Source organism: Mytilus galloprovincialis, chromosome 3, assembly GCF_965363235.1.
Source record: "Mytilus galloprovincialis chromosome 3, xbMytGall1.hap1.1, whole genome shotgun sequence".
Lineage (NCBI taxonomy): Eukaryota > Metazoa > Mollusca > Bivalvia > Mytilida > Mytilidae > Mytilus > Mytilus galloprovincialis.
The window spans coordinates 9,598,556-9,617,978 of record NC_134840.1 but is presented as its reverse complement, the minus strand read 5'-3'; the positions used below and the strand labels follow the sequence as shown (position 1 = coordinate 9,617,978).

Here is a 19,423-nt window from a genome sequence, read left to right as displayed (position 1 = left end):
GAAAACAAAATTATGCTCACATCAGTTTATAGTGCCAGTATGTCCTCTTTTTAATCAAAATTTTGAATCGTAAACTAATTTCAGTAGTTTTGATATCCCAGACTGACTCATGAATATAACAAAATTATTCGTCCACATCAACCAAAACTGACCATATTTGACAGCATCAACCAAAACTGACCATATGTGATAGCATCAACCAAAACTAACCATATTTACACTTTGTTATGTAAATCTTAATATATATATATATATATATATATATATATATAGCCAAATACTTAATCACTTATAGTAATACATATTACGATGGATTGTATAATTCAAATGACAGCAATATCAATGAATATTGGAACACATTGGCTACAAAAAAATTTCCACATCAATTTAGAGTATCACCAAGTCCTCTTTTTATTCAAAATGTTGAATTGTAAACAAATTTCAGTAGTTTCGATATATCAGACTGAGTCGTTTTAACAAAATTATTTGACCGCATCAACCAAAAACTGAACTTATTTACACTTTTACTTAAATATCATGTAAATATATATGGCCTCATTGTAAACCAATAATATTTCTATGTGAGGACGGATCGTATGATAAAAATGACACCAACTTTGAAACACAATACACCTTATCGCTAATCCTGGCTGACCCGGCCTCTTGAACTTTTGAAGCATACAACAATCACTTTTCCATTGTGGCGTCAGATATTTTGTTTTATGACGTCAAAATTTTACGGGAACCTGTGTGATATCCAGTAATGGCAGACAAATAGCGACAAGGTGTATTTATACCATATCTAAGAATTTAGCCCGCCGTTATTTCCTCTCTGTACCCATAACAATACACCTTATCGTTAATCCCAGGCTGACCCGGCCGCTTGAACTTTTGACGCATACAACAATCACTTTTCCATTATGGCGTCAGATATTTTGTTTTGTGACGTCAAAAATTTTCGGGAACCTGTGTGATATCCAGTAATGCGGACAAATAGCGATAAGGTGTATGAACCGTCACTAAAGTGACTTTTTAACATGTTTAAGTCAGTAGTTTGTGATGTTTTTTTTTTTTAAACAAAACTATTTAACGACATCATCCAACACTCACATGACTGATTCATATACTTTATTTTAAAAATAAAAAGTACATGTATGGGAAGTTCTCTTCTTGGAATAGTATACTGTTAATATAATTTGAAGAAGGCAAAGAAAAATGCATGACTTTGTTTGTAGCCGAACGTCCAGGGGCAAATGTTTCATTCATGTTCAGATCGAGTATATTTTTCTAAGTTCCAGACTCCCAGATATCATTTATAATCTTTATGGATAAGTCTGGCTAAATTGACGAGATGGTGCAAATGTATATAGTTTTTTTAAGTTATACAACACTTTTTTCATTAATATCCCATAATTCATCCACTGTACAATTTTCGTTTGAACATTTGTCAAAACAGAATCTTAAATGAATGTAAATCCAAGGCAAACAAGGTAAATTACGATTAAAATTCCATGAATTAAATGTAGAGTTATATTTAGGAAGAGACTGGTAAAAACGGGGAACGAAGAAACGTAAACAATGATGTTTCCGTATGCAATCTTATAAAAATATTTCTCCGATGAGTTGGATAACCTTCTATTCACTTCGATATTTGTACATGGAACGTTTGATCAGTAAAAAATAGAGAAAATCTGCTATTATATAGCAAAGTAATTGGAAGTGATTTATTTCTTCTAAATTCTAAAGTGCCCTTACTGCAGTGACGTCATTTAGAACTGTTCTACAGTCCTGACTGATTTAGTCAGTTCTGCTGACAGTTCTACGGTTAGAAGTGATTTGGACAGTTCTACCTAGAACTGATTTAGACAGTTCTACCCTAGAACTGATCCTGACAGTTCTACCTAGAACTGATTCTGACAGTTCTACTTAGAACAGTTCTAGGACAGGTTAGAACAGTTTTATGACAGAATATTCTGACAGTTCTAATGAGAGGTTAGAAGTGATCTCCACTGTACGTGTTTATTTGAATACAGGAATTTCCGAAATATATTTCTCCTATGAAAAATGAACACCAAGACTTGGTATATTTTTTCGTTTTATAGCTAGCTTTTCCTCTCACTTGTGTGACAGTCGCATAAAATTCCATTATATTGACAATGATGTGTGAACAAAACAAACAGACTTAATAGGTAAAAATGTTAAATATAGGGTTAGGCCAAAAGCAAAATATAACCAAAAAAAAAAAAAAGCAAAATGGACGCGAGCCACGTCAAATAGATATTACCATAAATAGACTTTACAGTCAAAGTAATTATTTACAAAGACAGTTGAAAGACAAATAAAAGAATACTATAACACGTTATTTAAGATGATACATAACGTCAGTACCTATAACTAAGAACTTAATTTATACTTCAAGACTATCGTGTAGTATTTGTCAATGATAAAGTAAAACGGATATTTATCTTCCGATGAACAGGAAAAAGAAGGAGACATAAAATAGATTTAATTTGATTGGATTTTTTTATTGTTAATTTTCGAAGTTGGCAATTTATTCTGACACAAAAAACGAAAACAATTAAACACATTTGTGCTCCAGACAATATCTGTCCTTCGGGGATCTTTTGAAACTAACATTGTTGTATTCATTTAATATATACAATCAATGCATATAATGTAAATACGCACACGTTTATAAATTTAGATAAGTATACAAAAAGGGCCGATAAATGCGTACAGTAACAACAAAAATATACTACAATCAGGTTTAAATACCGTTTATGATTTGTTACATCATAATTCGTACAGTGATAATCTACGTTTTTAATATCTCATAGTCCATATACATAAATATAAGTGTAATTTAATCGCGTGTAATATACTGCGTAATAGCAATTATTTAAAGAGATCTCCCGTTCAGCCAATCTTTCCAATGACGTTTTTCTGTCAGTATAAATAGAACTGGATACTTCGTTGTATTTACTAATCGATATCTGTGTCTTTAACCGACATTCTTGCACCCAATATGTCATAATCGTGATATAAAACAGTTATTTACGAAATTGAAACACGGCTCAGCGTGAAATGTAAAGCCATGCGGAACAGTTAACTTTGGGATTGTGTTTACAACCGTAACAAAAATGTCGGCTGGATATGTACGTTCTTTGTGTATTTGTTCAAGGATTAAATGTAGACACGTGTGTTTTGATCACAATGTATAGTGCATAATAAACAACTTATCAACGTCAATTTTACAGTAAGTTTTAATGTTTGTCGTTTATATGTAATTAGAGAAATATGTACACATGTACAGAATTTAATGATTCACATAAATATAATAATGACACGTGTATATAATTTATGAGAATAATTTTGTAATACATATTATCTTAAATGCAGAAATATTCAGTTTGTATAACAAAAAATACTGTTATGCTGATAATGAATCCGGGAAAGTCAGAATCAAATATTTCGTTTAGAGAATAAGCATTACAAAACCACCAGGCAACATCGTTTGTAAGAGATTGCGATATTAAACATGATAAGTGTACATGTACTCTAAAATGTGCGTAGTTAGGTAAATGGATTAAAGTCGAGAATTGTTTTGTCACCAGATATTTAGATAACACGAGTGTCCCATTTTCCTGTCCTAGTCAAATGCGAACAAATCTAATTTGCGGAAGTAAATCTAAACAATATACAAACATATGATACAACCAGCAGGGGTGCCAATATACAACTAGTCAGGGTGCCAGTATACTATCAGTCAATTTGCCAAGATCCGTGTATTATCGGGATTCAATATAGCTACAATAAACAAATTTAACTGACAAGAAAATTAACTTTCTCCCTGACACAAGATCAATATCGACGTAGGCATAGCAAATTAATTTACGAGAAAAGTAGGTCATTGTCCGTGTCTAGGTCAGTGTACTAACTTCGTCGAGCAAAGGTAATGCCCTATATATCTCGTACATATAAATCGTGAAAAGGTAAGGGTGAAAATATTGCACATCAGATTTATATAAGTCGATACAGAACTTGTTTATAACTGTCGTGGCGTATTATCATCAGTATAAGAGAAAATAAACGTACTTTTGTTCATTTTTTTAAAGTTTTTTACGTTTAAAAATGTTATGTTATTGCAATTATCCACTGAAGCTGAGACTACTATAACACATGTGTTATAGTAGTCTCAGACTGAAGTAGAAATTTTCACGTTCAAATGTAATGTTATTACAATTACCCACGCAAGTAGAAATCTTCACGTTCAAATGTAATGTTATTACAATTACCCGCTCAAGTAGAAATCTTCACATTCAAATGTAATGTTACTACAATTACCCACTGAAGTAGAAATCTTCACGTTCAAATGTAATGTTATAACAATTACCCACTTAAGGGAAAAATGGTGAAACACTGACAGGACAACAGTGTTCTCATGCAGAAGTTTGAACTATATATCATGTTCACAAAAAAAGGAAAGAGTGATTTGTTTAGTCTTCATAGAACTATCTAGACTAGTAAAAGAGAGGCGAAAAATACCAAAGGAATAACCAAAATCGTAAGTGTACAAAAGGAATAATTTCAAGTGACAGATATTTTGTTGTCTAATGGTTATGGGGAGACGAAACGCGCGTCTGGCGCAAATACAAAATTTTAATCCTGGTATCTATCATGAGTTAATTTTGAATCAAAATGTGCCTCGACACGAGGCGGTTAAGAAGATTCAATATGGACTATTGCCTTTGATAAAGACCGTGCAATGTACGCCGATGAAGTCTACTTTACGAATCTACATTTATATGTTAATAAACTTGTTTTGTATCGTACACCAAGTGTTTAGATATACTGAGTGCTGAGTGTTTATATATACCAAGTACTTAGATATACCAAGTGTTTAGATATACCAAGTGTTAAGATATACCAAGTGCTTAGATATACCAAGTGTTTAGATATACCAAGTGTTTAGATATACCAAGTGCTTAGATATACCAAGTGTTTATATATACCAAGTGCTTAGATAAACTAAGTGCTTAGATATACCAAGTGTTTAGATATACCAAGTGCTTAGATATATCCAGTGCTTAAATATACCAAGTGTTTAGATATACCAAGTGTTTAGATATACCAAGTGCTTAAATATACCAAGTGTTTAGATATACCAAGTGCTTAAATATACCAAGTGTTTAGATATACCAAGTGCTTAGATATACCAAGTGTTAAGATATACCAAGTGCTTAAATATACCAAGTGTTTAGATATACCAAGTGCTTAGATAAACCATGTGCTTAGAGATATATCTAGTGCTTAGACACATGTTCGAGATATAAAGTTCTAGCAGTGGTATATATCAATTAGTGCTTGTATCTATTCAAAGATATACTAAATGCGAATCGATAAATAGTTTGATTTTTATTGTTCTGCGATAATTGTGTGTAGTTGGAATCAATACTTTGATATTTGACTATATACCACATTATCTAATAACACAGTTAATGTCATATTTTACTTCAAGGTCTTTTACTCTGAAAGTCAATTTATTTGATTAAGTTTTTTTCAAACTTACAGGTTGCACTTTATAAATACACCTGTTTCTCCCATCACACCTCTTTTGGGGAGAAAGAATATTCATAAATAATTATTTTTGTTTACAAACTGTATCCTATGTTTCATCTCATAGAGACACAACTTGTGAATTTTACCAGTAAATGTAATATCATACATGTGACAGAGTTGTCAAGCCACAACTGGAGATTTGGAAATTTTCAGCTGGAGTTTGGGCCTCATAACTGGAGATTTTTTATCGACGTACACAATGTTTTTTTCGTGTGTGTTTAAACTGCATATCTTCCTTTTTTGTTAAAAAAAACCCAATGATTCATACCTTCAAGCACCTGCATAGCCATTTTTACTTAGTAAAATAGAAGATAAGGGGGTGGGGGGTCAAATATTTATTCATCATATATAGTTCAAAGTTAAAGTGATCAGCCATCATATATAGTTCAAAGATAAAGTGATCAGCCATCATACATAGTTGGCAAAAAGTACCTCTGCTTTAGCCACATTGTAACGTCAACTTTAGTACCACTACTGAACATGTTTGTAAAAGAAGGTGTTTAATTGATAGAGTTGTGGGCTTTCTGGTGGGAAGCTGTCTCCATATTTTTGGTCAAGTAATTAGGGCCCCATAGTCAGCTTTGCATGAAGTGTAGTAAGCATTGTCTTGACCCTTGGCACTGGACTTGCACCATTTTTAAATTTGGCTAGATACTCATTACTGTGTCTTCTTCAATATTATGCTGGGGTACATGTATTTGGTGATAACATGATACAGTTTGTATTTTGTCAAATTATAAGACAAACACACTTATATAGTTATTCCATTGGCCTAGATAGAAGACAAGACATAAATATCATATTTGAGTTGATTTTATTGTCTTTGAGGTTCAGTATAAACTAAGTCTTCCATGTTTTCAACAGCATCACAATTTATAAAGTCGATGTTTATTCAACTGTTCCAGACATGTATATTTAACTAGCTAGTTGATTACTAGGTAAATGCCAATCATCTTTTATTGTTGTATATACAGTCTATAATCCTTAACACCTTCATTGATTACTTGAAGCTATTTTCCTATTTACCTTTTTGACACAAATTCCATTACAGGAAACTTCCGTTTTTCTCAGACTTTTCCCATATCAATTTAGAGTTTCTCGGACTTTTTCCCTGTCCGTATCTATTTTGTAAACAGAAATGTCTACTGAAATTTTTTCGAGATTGACATTTTCAAAAAGCGGAAGATTTCAAATTTTAACGGGAGGGACGGAAGAGGGTCTGAAAAGCGGGAGATTTTAACTCCCGCCGGAAGAATCACATGTATGTAATATGATATTATTACGTAAGTATTTCTGTATTGGCCTTGTTATTGGTCCGAGGCTTGCTGTATTGGCCTGAGGCGAAGCCGAAGGCCAATACAGCTGGCCGAGGACCAATAACAAGGCCAATACAGAAATACACGTAATAATATCTTTATTAATTAACTACAGTGTTACAATATTTTCTTAATATCATTTCAAGAGATAAATATTTTTACCTTGAAGTGGAACTATCCAAATCTCAGTTTGTTTCTTTGTATTAGATGCAATACATAATGATCTGGTGCTGTTTCCAGGTGTCTTCAGCATTTTCTCATCTGATGAATTTTTCTACCCTTTTCAGTCACTATAAAGTGTTACAACTTAAATTTAGACGCAACACATAAATAGTAATTGGAAAGGTACTGCCATTGCATGTGTTATGCAGAACCTAATTTAAAATCGATGTGTACAATCGTGAAATTATGAGGTCGTCAAGAAATGAACTTTGCGATAATCTACTCGTTTCCCAAACCTGAAATAGTTCTATCGTCTGCTTTCAAAATACCTTTTAAATGAATGTGACCGTCTTTCGCCTGAAATGTATGGCCATACTGACATTTTCAGCATGTTCAAGATCACTATTAAAAAAATGACAACTGCGTCTTCAAAACAACTGTTTACTTTCAGTTTGTGTTTATCGTGACTTTCGATGTAAAATCTAGAGACGTTCCGAATTCCTGCACTTGTGTCAACTCGGCCAATATAGAATAACTCGGCCAATACAGAAAAAAATCTGTATTGGCCGAGTTATTCTGTATTGGCCTAGTTTACACATTATATTGCATAGGCAGTTTTCATCATATTAAGTCCAATAACAGTGTAGTTAATTAATAAATATGTATATTGTTTATATTGAAATCTGTGGTAACCCTACAGTTGAGGTAGGGGTAGTTAAGAAATTTAGTGTTAGTTTAAACTCTAAGAAGTTCGGGGCATATAAACGTTGAAAATATGCCGCACAGCCCTATATTTTGACCTTTGAAAAAAATATAGTAGTGCATCATGTGCATATAAATAAATAAATAAGCTTTATTTAGAGTCGGCAAGGTATACAAACATAGACAAACATAAGCTCTAATGAGCTTTTAACCGACATGAGCTTTTAACCGACATTTAGTCATTCCATGAACTTTCCATTCTAAGATATGATTTTTTTTCAAAACTTCATAGTGAAAGGAGTTCCTAAGGGAAATTGCATTGTCAATATTTACAGAAATTCAACCTGCAGTCTGACAATAGACATTTATGTCTACATTAATTCAACATACAATGAAGGGATTAATTGTTTTCCGATAGGAAGTCGCCAATTAAATGTGTAGGTATTCAATGAAGACAAATGGTGTCACGCTTCCTTAATTTACTGCTTTATGCATCTCACTTATTACGTTTTGTTTTTTTATCAAATATGACATTACTCTCCGGGCCACATGTTTATGGACTGAAGTAACCGAACGGTGCTAAAACTGCAATTTGACTTTAAACTTGCCGTGAATATGAATTACATTTACAAAATCGTTTTATTTTTCATGTCTATCAGTACAAACATTGACAAAATCGCTTTCTGTCTATCAGTATAAACATTGACAAAATCGCTTTCTGTTTAAATACGTTGTTATTGATCATGCGAGACAAACATGTTGATTTATGCACATTTTTTTAAACTTGGAGCGATTTAGAGTTTAATATATTATATTGTTGAGGGAACTACTGACCATAGGTTTTGATGGTGTTTTTCTTTCGTGAAATTAGGGTTCTGTCTCATTGCCGTAGACCCCATATGAAAAATTTACATTCACGATGCCACAGTTTCAATATACTCATTGGCCCACTTTCCGCATTCCTCGTCCTGGGCCAATATACGTCAAGATGATCAGATGTGACTGATAAATAGTTATTTGCATAACGTATACTAGAATCAACTAATTAAATCTAGGTTCTGGCAAGTGATTGACCCCGATTCAGAGTTTTAGACTCGCTGGTATGTAAGATACAGACCAAGCAGAACTTTGATGCAATCGTTCCAGAGAGCGTGTCATTCTCCCTACACGAGACATACACGTTTATGTCCTAGATATTCACCAACAAATGGAACTTTTTAACGACCTTGACTGGCTATACAGCCCTTGCACGGTCAGTCTCCGATCTTACCGGACGTAGCTGAATATGTATACATCCCACTACAGCCGAACGGATGTTCCGTTATAATCGTTTGTAGAATGGTTCTACAGTCAGATTGAATAGTCTATAAGGATTACCATATCTATGTATACCGGGGTTATTTTAGTCAACCCTCGGTTGAATTATCAATATAAAGGATGCATGTTAGAATGTTGATATCGGTACCAGTAGATATAAAGGCTATTGTTAACAATTTGGTCAGTCTTGTCTACTGTCAATTAGGTACACGTTGCTGTCATGGCTGTATATAATATCACGTCTGTTTGCCTATCTGTATGTACTAAGTAGAAGTAAAGATGTACCTATTTACCTTTAAAAGCGACCTTGGCCACTATATTGTTTAATGAGATAAAGGTGACGGAGAACACACCTCTAAGCACAATCATCCTAATTTAACACATCATTTGAAATCTAACTTGTTCGTTCGAACATTTACATGCATGCTTTGATATAATATAAAGATAGGATCTAGAGGCTTTGTGTACAGGGGGATTTACAGTGGACCCGTGGCGAATTCAGGAAGGGGAATGAATGGTATTAAATTACATCAGCAAGAACGGGCATGTCACCGATTTGCTGCTTTACGAAATCACTGAACTTATGTTCATATCGATATTCATTAGCGTGATTGCCTCGAGAGCGGGAGGTTAAGGCATCGACCCCCGGATTGATCAAACCAAAAACTTGAATATTGGTATTTGCTGCTTCTTTGCTCGAAACGCGCGGCATTTAGAAGTAACAGCAAATAATGGTCCACCCATATTCAAAATAAGGTGTCATATCTTTCTGCGTGCGGACACAGTCTATGGATGAAGCGAATCGATAAAAACTGTTCTTATATCACATATAGCGATATTGTCTAATATCAATTATAAATATGCAGACATTCCATGTGGAAAATGTTGTTTTCGGCAACGAAAAATTAAGAAAATACTAACATTATAAAACTTATTGTTCAAATATAAACAACAATTGAGTCAAAATGTACATTCAGAAGTTGGTTAGAAGCAAACGTTTATGTCCGTGTAAAATTTGAAGTGCTGTGTTTTTCTTATAAACATAAATATACAAATGCTATTAGTTCTAATATCAATGCGATACTTTTGAAATATCATAGCGGTGTTTTTGTTATATCAATATTAGTACTTATTAGTATTAATATTTGACTGCTGTACCCATATTTTGACAATTTTACCTTTTATGTCTGTTTTGTTCACGCATCGTTGTAAATATGACAGAATTTGATGAGACTGTCATACACGTGAGAGGTTTAGCGCTATAAAACCAGGTTCAATCCACCATTTTCAAAATTTGAAAATGCCAGTTCCGATGGGGTTTTTAAAAATAAACAATGTCGTAATCAAATAGCTAAGTATCTAAATTCTTGTTCACTTATATAACATTTAGCAAATTTTATAATGAACGCACCGAAATAATATATATATCTGGTATGCTCGCAACGCACGCATGGAAGACTTTCTTTATTGATAACATTACAATGAAACTATAACTTGTGACAAAGATGAATCATACTTCAATAATCAATAGTTCAGATTGATTCGACAAAATCTGACCTGTACTTTTGAATCTCTTATTTTTATACAAATTAGACCGTTGGTTTTCCTGTTTGAATGGTTTTACACTAGTATTTTTTTTGGTTCCTATATAGCGTGGTGTTCGCTGTGAGCCGAGGCTCCGTGTTTAAGGCCCTACTTAGATCAATAATGGTTTACTTGAAACAAATTATTACTTTGATGGAAAGTTGTCTCATTCGAACTCATGCACAATCTTCTTATATCTATAAATCTTTAAAATTACCCCTTATAAATAACTGCTTTCCAGTCCTTCAAAAACGTCATTTAATATAATCTAGCACACTTATAAAGCTTTAACGGTAACGACAGTTATTATGGTACAAGACCGATTACGCCAATAAAAATACCAAATAAACAGCACTGAACGATTTAAATTTATAAATATAGAAAAGATATATACACATTTCTTACGTCAACAGACATTTACATCTTATTTATTTGTTTTCTAAACATTTTTTTAGTATTCATTGAAGAAATGAATTGATAACAAGTGATACGGATTGTTATTTTGCAGTAAGAAATGTTCGCGTATTTATACGATCGGTTATTAGTCAAAAACGAAAGTCAAATATCTGTGGCAACAATACTTCGGAATGCCCTCACGGTCAACGCGATGTGAAAGAGCGTCCACGCGGCGAGCTGATTATGTTCATAGAGATATCGATTTACCAACGGGAAAAGTGTTTGATATTCAAAAAGAACTGTTTTCCTTTTTTTCTATGTTAATAATAAAAACATTTTCTGTTTGACAAGATTTTTGATTTTCGTTTTATCTGAAGTTGTTCAATTTATAGTCTGAGGCTACTCAGTTGGTATCTTCAAAGTTCGGGACATCAGCATTAAAAATTGAGAATGGAAATGGGGAATTTGTCAAAGAGACAACAACCCGACCATAGAGAAGACAACAGCAGAAGGTCGCATTTTAATTTTTTTGGAATATTTATTTTACCATTTGGATATTTATTGTTATTTGGAGCTGCATTGGATTGGATTGTTTGAATGAATGGGCTTTTTTTTTTAGTAATGATATTTTTTTTGTCTATTTCGATATTACCCATGTGGATAGGCTATAGCAGTGTGACCTCAAGGGCGGATCCTGCCGTTTTCAAAAGGGGGTTCCAAACCCAGGATGAAAGGGGGGATTCCAACCATATGTCCCCATTTAAATGCATTGATCGTCAAAAAGGGGGTTTCTAACCATATGTCCCCATTTAAATGCATTGATCGTCCAAAAAGGGGGTTTCCAACCCCCGAACCCCCCCCCCCCCTCCCCGATCCGCCACTGGACCTATATTAGAAGCTAATAGGTCGGTAGACTATTTACAACCGCATTTAAATTCCGCCATTGCATCATCACTTCAAATAGAATTAGTCGGATAAACCATGTGATTGAAAACAATAGACTGAACAGGTTGTTAACACTTACAACTATCAATAGGGTCAAGCAACATTATCGAAATCATAAGTTCATGTAAGCGTTAATTTTGTTACAGATAAGAAATGTTAGTGATATTGATCCTCAAACATGAAGCCGGTCAAGAACTAAGTTTGTGAATTGTGTTTGCGGTTTTCTTGACATGCATTGTGACGTGTCATCGTATTCATTTTATATTAGAAAACTATAGCAGTTATATTAGAAAAGTATCTCATTCATAAATTTTTGATATTAAAAACGCATCGCTATGATATAAGACAAACATCGCATTGATATAATAAAATATAGCAGTATCTTTGATTTATAGGTGATTTTGGCTTAGCAAACAATTGAATTCATCTCAATTGCATTCCACTGAATTTTATTTGCTACATGATATTTATTGAATGTGTACATCTACAAATGATAAATCGTGCATTTATGTTTCATTTATTTAACAATTCAATTTTCTCGTTTAAATACACCTTGCTTGTTATAACATTAAATAATTCATGGAAATTATACAGCAGACGTATGTCGTGTTAATTGTCACCCTGTTTTAAGAAAAGAGGCATTACATTTTACCGAGAAATCTGCCTTTCTTCGTACAAATGCTAACATTCGTCTGAAATTTCCCATAATGCAACTCGTTTATATAAGACAATATCGGTCGTTGATATAAGAAAAGTTTAAACCGATTCGCTTCTTCCATAGACTGGGACAGTTTTTGTGTGAGCTAGCACTTTAATAATCCGGCTCATCCTGTTGGTCTACATGGTCTAATACAAAGAACGAATTATATTCATTTATCAATAACACGTTCTCGTCCTGATTATATATAGTATTTAATTTGCCACTGGGCTTTAAACTGCCAACATCATCAGTCCATCTTCACTCAACATATCGTACCTACTCCGCCATTTTCGCTACACCTACAATATATAACGTTATGTAGATGAGCGAGTCTGACGGAGTTAGTAATTACGCCTGTAATATATATGACTTATATATCATATTTGTACTGGTAACAAAATGTAACCAACTCAACAATAAACCTAGATCGTTTATTGAGGTATAAATAAAACAGTTAATTCTGAAATAGCTCCAATCAGGTACGTTGTTAAAGTAAAGGTAATAAATATCGATTTAACTATATGGGAGATGAATCTGTCGATCACGTGGTATTTCAAAATGATTCCTGGTATACAAATGAAGTTTGTAACAGCACCACGTAGTCGCCGTGTTCTACCCAATAATAGTTTCGAGTTGTATGAAACGGAGAAGAAAAATGCAACTCTGTGGAATGAATTAAGCACGAAAAACTTATAACTTTGAATTCGAACTGAACTATACATTTTTTTTATTTCATATGTTTGCATGCACAATCGTTTTCTTCTTTTGACGATAAATGCTATGAAAAATTAAGTATAACATAACTTGCGAACATAAAATCCATAATACTTGAGCTGCTTGGAATAAATAAGTCAGACCTCGTGTGACTGGTATACGTGTTCATGTTGTAATTGTCCTTCACTTTTGTGTAGACTATAGCCGGGGCAAATGAAGAGTGTGAACATTAAACATAACCTTAATCTTTGATATTGTTGACGGCACTGAGGTTTCATTTTGTTGTTAATTTGTTTTGTTGTTAAGGTTCGTTCTAAAAAAATGCATGTATTAACTATTGCGATGATGAATTTTTCCTTTTTATGTAACTCAAGTCCAACAGAATAACTTTACGAAGCTAGTGTTTCCTATCAAGGTTTCCTTTATAGGGAGTTACCTCTTACACATTTGTCACTTTTTGTTTGGTAAACATGGTAAAGCTGACGTAATCTTATTTGGTTAAAAGTATTTTCTTTTCAAGAGGCCGCCTACGGACTTGACAGATAGTTGTCTGAAGGCTGTTTAACGCACAAAAGCGTGGACTCACTCATTTTGATGATGTCATACTGGGCCGTTGAATTTACTTCCTTTTAGATCCGATCGCTCGTGGCTTCTAACTAATAAATCCCGCGCTGTCAAATTAACACTCACACCCCATGAATTTTACAGTCGTACGGACAAAGTACTATGACTACCACATTGCTTTACCCTCGTCAACCATTGGGTCTCCATATAAAATTTACTCCCGCGTGTTTTTTTTTTTTTAATTTGGTAAGTTAGTAAAAAGTTTCTCAGTCTTTCATTTTCGGTTGATCATGTGACTGTCTGATTGTCTGCTCTGATTCTTCTGTACTCTTTCTAAAAATTAAAATTTTAGCGAAAAAAATAAAACTACTAGGGGACATTTGAGCGCCGACATTAGAGCCCATTTAAGCACCGGCTTAATCCGCTCACCTGTTTTTTCCTAGGTTTTTTCGATGGCCCATTTTAGCGAAAATTTACCTGGTTGAAAATGCTCACCTTATTATATATACCATGAACAGTAATTTATATTAGTTTAATGTTTAAGTTGTTAATATTTTCATTGGAAATACAAGTTGTTGAAACGAACAAAGGAAAAAAAGGTCAATTTGTGATGGATTCCGATATAGGATAGACAAAGTATTGAAAGACGTTCTCTAGGTTATAAATTCTAGGCTAGAACAGACTTTTAACATTTGATTTAAAATTAACCTGTTGGACTTTTAGTGCTGTATTTTAATTGAAAAGTTTTATATTGTTTTATGTTGTGCTGTCTTGAGTCTATTAGTGCTGTATTTTAATGGACATGTTTTATATTCTTTTATATTGTGCTGTCTTAAGTCTATTAAACATTTTTAATTTATTATATATTATTTATTTACTAAAAAGGGTTAAAAATATTTCGTTTAAATGGGCTTTGACAATTTTAATTTTCGCTAAAATGGGTTTAAATTCTGGCGCTCAAATGGGTTAATTCTGGCGCTCAAATGGTTCTACTTTGGCGCTCAAATGTCCTATCAATGCGCTCAAATGTCCTCCGCCGGACTCTGCTATCGAACAATTAATCAAGGATCATCACGATTTTGAAAATTGGCTGCTAAGAAAAACCAAATCGTGAATGTGAGCCAGTCACGATAGTGTTAAACTGAAACTATAATTTCAATACTTATAGATTTTTTTGTTTTGTTTCAATCGATTAACACGTACACATATTTTTGAATTATATATATGTAGCACCTAACTTACTATCAGATCTTAAATCATATAGATAACTGTTTTTCATAGAATACTTTTTTGTTTTTATTGCTCTGTTGGTACACAGTAATTGAAAGGCGTTTAATAATGCATCATTTCTTATATAAGGAAGTTTATGTGTGCGTATAGTGCACTGCCCTTTAATGACGTCAACAGACTGTATCTACTCGAGTTAAACATTAGTGTGGCAAATCGATTTCATTCTCAACATGTTTGTTTCAAATTACTTTATCTGAGCTTTGAAGGTAAGTGTGTATCTTAGGGTTGTAAGTGTGTATTTTTGTTTGTAAGTGTGTAATTGCTGCTTTAGTGGTTCGTACTTTACCTCTTTGGTATAACGACCTAATTGATATTATATAATACATTCTTTTGTTTGTAGTATATATCACGTACGCTATCCAATGGGTGTACAACCATTCATCACGCTCATACAATGATACATTAAATTTATACGACTTTTATACCTATTCTCTAATCTAAATTATAAAGTTATTTTAATGAATTGACTGACACTTTAATCGTCTTATTGTAATTTCCTTACAGCACAGTGTAGGTTGACCGTACTTACATTTTGATCGAATGGCTTTATTCAAATTGTGCGTTCCATTAAAATTTTCCAATCCCTATGCACGTATAAGAAACTACAAATTAACAATTCATTCTATTCTTTTGAAAATCATGAAAACATTCACAGAATGAAAACAAAATAGTTATCCAATGCTTGAATTATAGGGTTATTTATATGAGAATGTATTATTACTGCAATTTGAGAACCATTGTTTATTAGGTCTTTCCACTTTTCCGTGGAAAGACCTATTGGTTTTCTTCTGATTATTTTTATTTATTTTTTTCTTCCGCCTAATTTTTTTCCTTCGCTGTTTTTTTGTTTCACAAGATGTTGCTTAGATATTTGGAATGTGATATCGAACAGTTAATACGCTTTTGAAGCTGACACTGCTTAACCAAATACTTTCCCATATAAGAGTTATCTCCCCGAACACTGTTTTTCTTATGATCTCTAAGGCTTCGCAACCGTATAAGAAACCGACAAATTTATTTTATTAAATTGCTCGTTATATCCTTAGGATGTTCTGTTTTATTTTGACCGAAGCCGTATATAGATTCCATATGAGAGTTTTCCCCCTTTTATGTTTGATATAAGTAATATGCATTTCTAACTGGTAAACCATAAGTGATTAGAGACCTAGGGTCTTTAGATTTGGGGTCCTTAGTCCGAAAAAATGAAAATTAGGTCAAGGTCAAAGGTCAAGGTCATTTTCTAAATTTTGATTTTGGCTAATTTTTACTTATTTTCAATAACCGTAAAAGATATCGACAAATTATTTTTACTAAATTGTTAGTAGCGACATGTCGTAACACTTAAATTTTAATAGAGAGGGTACATTGACTGTAAATGGGAGTTTTCTCCCCTTTAATATTTAGAATAGTGTGTTATAACTCATTATCCTTACATAATATGGACCCAGGGTCTCTTGACTTGAGGTCCTTAGTTTATGACCTTGAAATTGAGGTCAAGGTCATAGGCAAATTGGACGTTCTAGATTTTGACCTTTGCTTGAAATTCATATTTATACATCATAAAGTCATAGGAATTGACATTCAAACTGAATTTCAATGTTTTCATATCAAAATATATTGTTAGTGGTGGAAAGACCTCAACAATTGGTTTATACTTTTATTTTTTATTGTTCTCACGATTTCTTGTAAGATAATCAGATGCCGTGATGGAATGTTTCAATCGGTATAAAGTTTTAAACATATTTCCGTTATGATCACTGTATATCGTATTCTTCTGAAAGTATTTTTAAAGTCATAAGAAACCTCAAATCAAAAAAAAAAATTATGCATATGTTTTTTTATAACTAAATGAATGGATAGTTTTCATTATAAAACTTATGTACATATACTTTTTCTGAAGAAAATTCTTTAATTTATTCATATTTAGAAGAAGTTTACTTTATTTTAATTGCTTCCTTCCAGGAAGCAATTCCCCCGACATATTTTCCGTATGCAAAGTGACCTCAGTGTGACCCATCTCGTAAAAATCCGGTGATCACAATACGCATGGATGTCCTTAAAATAAACTATTATCTGAATTTACATGTTAAACACATGCTCAATTTCCATGCTTTTTTGTTGATTTTTTGTCGATTGTTGACAAACAGTTGGCAATCGTTAAACTTCGGCTTCAAAACACGAACTTTAATTACCTGCCATATTTTAACAACAACACTGACCGATTGAAAAAAAAATTGACGATTATTCGAAAATTACACGAAAAAAATGATAAATTCGTGCACAGAAAACTAAGTTTATGATGTTTGTTTCATTGGTTCAAGAATTGGAAGAACATTATTTTTTACCGGTCACTCGTTTCTTATGACTTTAACTTTTCCGTAGATTTTCTTAATCGTCTTTTTACACTTTTCCGGAGACGACTGTAAACTATTCCGTCATGTCCGTCGTTGGTTTTTATACGACCGCAAAAATTGATTTTTTTTTTTGGTCGTATATTGGTATCACGTTGGCAGCGTCGTCGTCGTCATCGTCGTCCGTCGGCGTCCGAAGACATTTGGTTTTCGCACTCTAACTTTAGTAAAAGTATATAGAAATCTATGAAATTTAAACACAAGGTTTATGACCATAAAAGGAAGGTTGGGATTGATTTTGGGTGTTTTGGTCCCAACAATTTAGGAATTAGGGGTCAAAAAGGCCTAAAATAAGCATTTTCTTGGTTTTCGCACTCTAACTTTAAAGTAAACAGAAATCTATGAAATTTTAACATAAGGTCTATGACCACAACAGGAAGGTTGGGAGTAATTTTGGGAGTTTTATTCCCAACAGTTTAGGAATTAGGGGCTAAAAATTGGTCCAAAATATGCATTTTTCTTGTTTTTTGCACAATAACTTTAGTATAAATTAATAGAAATCTATGAAAATTTAACACAAGGTTTATGACCACAAAAGGAAGGTTTGGATTGATTTTGGGAGTTTTGGTCCCAACGAATGAGGGCCAAAAGGGTCCAAAATTAAACTTTGTTTGATTTCATCAAAAAATGAATTATTGGGGTTCTTTGATATGCCAAATCTAACCGTGTATTCAGATTCTTAATTTTTGGTCCTGTTTCAAATTGGTCTACATTAAGGTCCAAAGGGCCCAAAATTAAACTTAGCTTGATTTTAACAAAAAATGAATTCTTGGGGTTCTTTGATATGCTGAATCTAAACATGTACTTACATTTTTGATTTTGGGCTCAGTTTTCAAGTTGGTCCAAATCTGGGTCCAAAATTTTTATATTAAGTATTGTGCAATAGCAAGAAATTTTCAATTGAAAAGTATTGCGCAATAGCAAGAAATTTTCAATTGCACAGTATTGCGCAATAGCAAGAAATATTCAATTGCACAGTATTGTGCAGTAGCAAGAAATCTTCAATTGCACAATATTGCGCAATAGCAAGAAATTTTCAATTGCACAGTTTTGCGCAATAGCAAGACATATTCAATTGCAGTGATTGCGCAATAGCAAGAAATTTTCAGTTGCAGTTTTTGCTATTGCGCAATACTGTACAATTGAAAATTTCTTGCTATTGCATTGCACAGTATTGTCCCGTTTTCAAATTTGTCTACATTTAGGTCCAAAGGGTCAAAAATTAAACTTTGTTTGATTTCAACAAAAATTAAATATATGGGGTTCTTCAATATGCTGTATTTAACCATGTATTTAGAATTTTAATATTTGGGCCCGGTTATCAAATTGGTCCACATTGAGGTCTAAAGGGTCTAAAATTGAACATTATTTGATTTCATAAAAAAATGAATTCTTGGGGTTCTATAATATGCTGAATCTAACCATGTATTTAGATTTTGGATATTGGACCATAATAAAATTTTTAAGTTTTTAAGTTTAAGTTCTTAGACCACATTCATTCTGTGTCAGAAACCTATGTTGTGTCAACTATTTAATCACAATCCAAATTCAGAGCTGTATCAAATGTTGTGTTCATACTTGCCCCAACTGTTCAGGGCTCGACCTCTGCGGTCGTATAAAGCTGCGCCATCTGGTTTGTTTTTTATTATTGCGCCTTTCTGAAGATAATTATTAATTATTCCGTAGTTAATTTTTCGTCTATT

At 33.0% G+C, this 19,423-nt stretch overlaps 1 protein-coding gene across 3 annotated transcripts in view; it reads left to right on the top strand.

The window, feature by feature from the left end:
• Positions 1-2,931: 2,931 nt before the first annotated feature.
• LOC143067152 (uncharacterized) overlaps positions 2,932-19,423 on the top strand; it is a 46,085-nt gene continuing 29,593 nt past the window's right edge. The window contains exon 1 of one of the 3 annotated variants that reach the window (XM_076240210.1): positions 2,932-3,256. The gene's annotated coding sequence lies outside the window, so the exon portion shown is untranslated. Of the gene's footprint in view, positions 3,257-15,404; positions 15,516-19,423 lie in introns of those variants that run through there. The other 2 variants (XM_076240212.1, XM_076240211.1) reach the window with 2 other exon arrangements.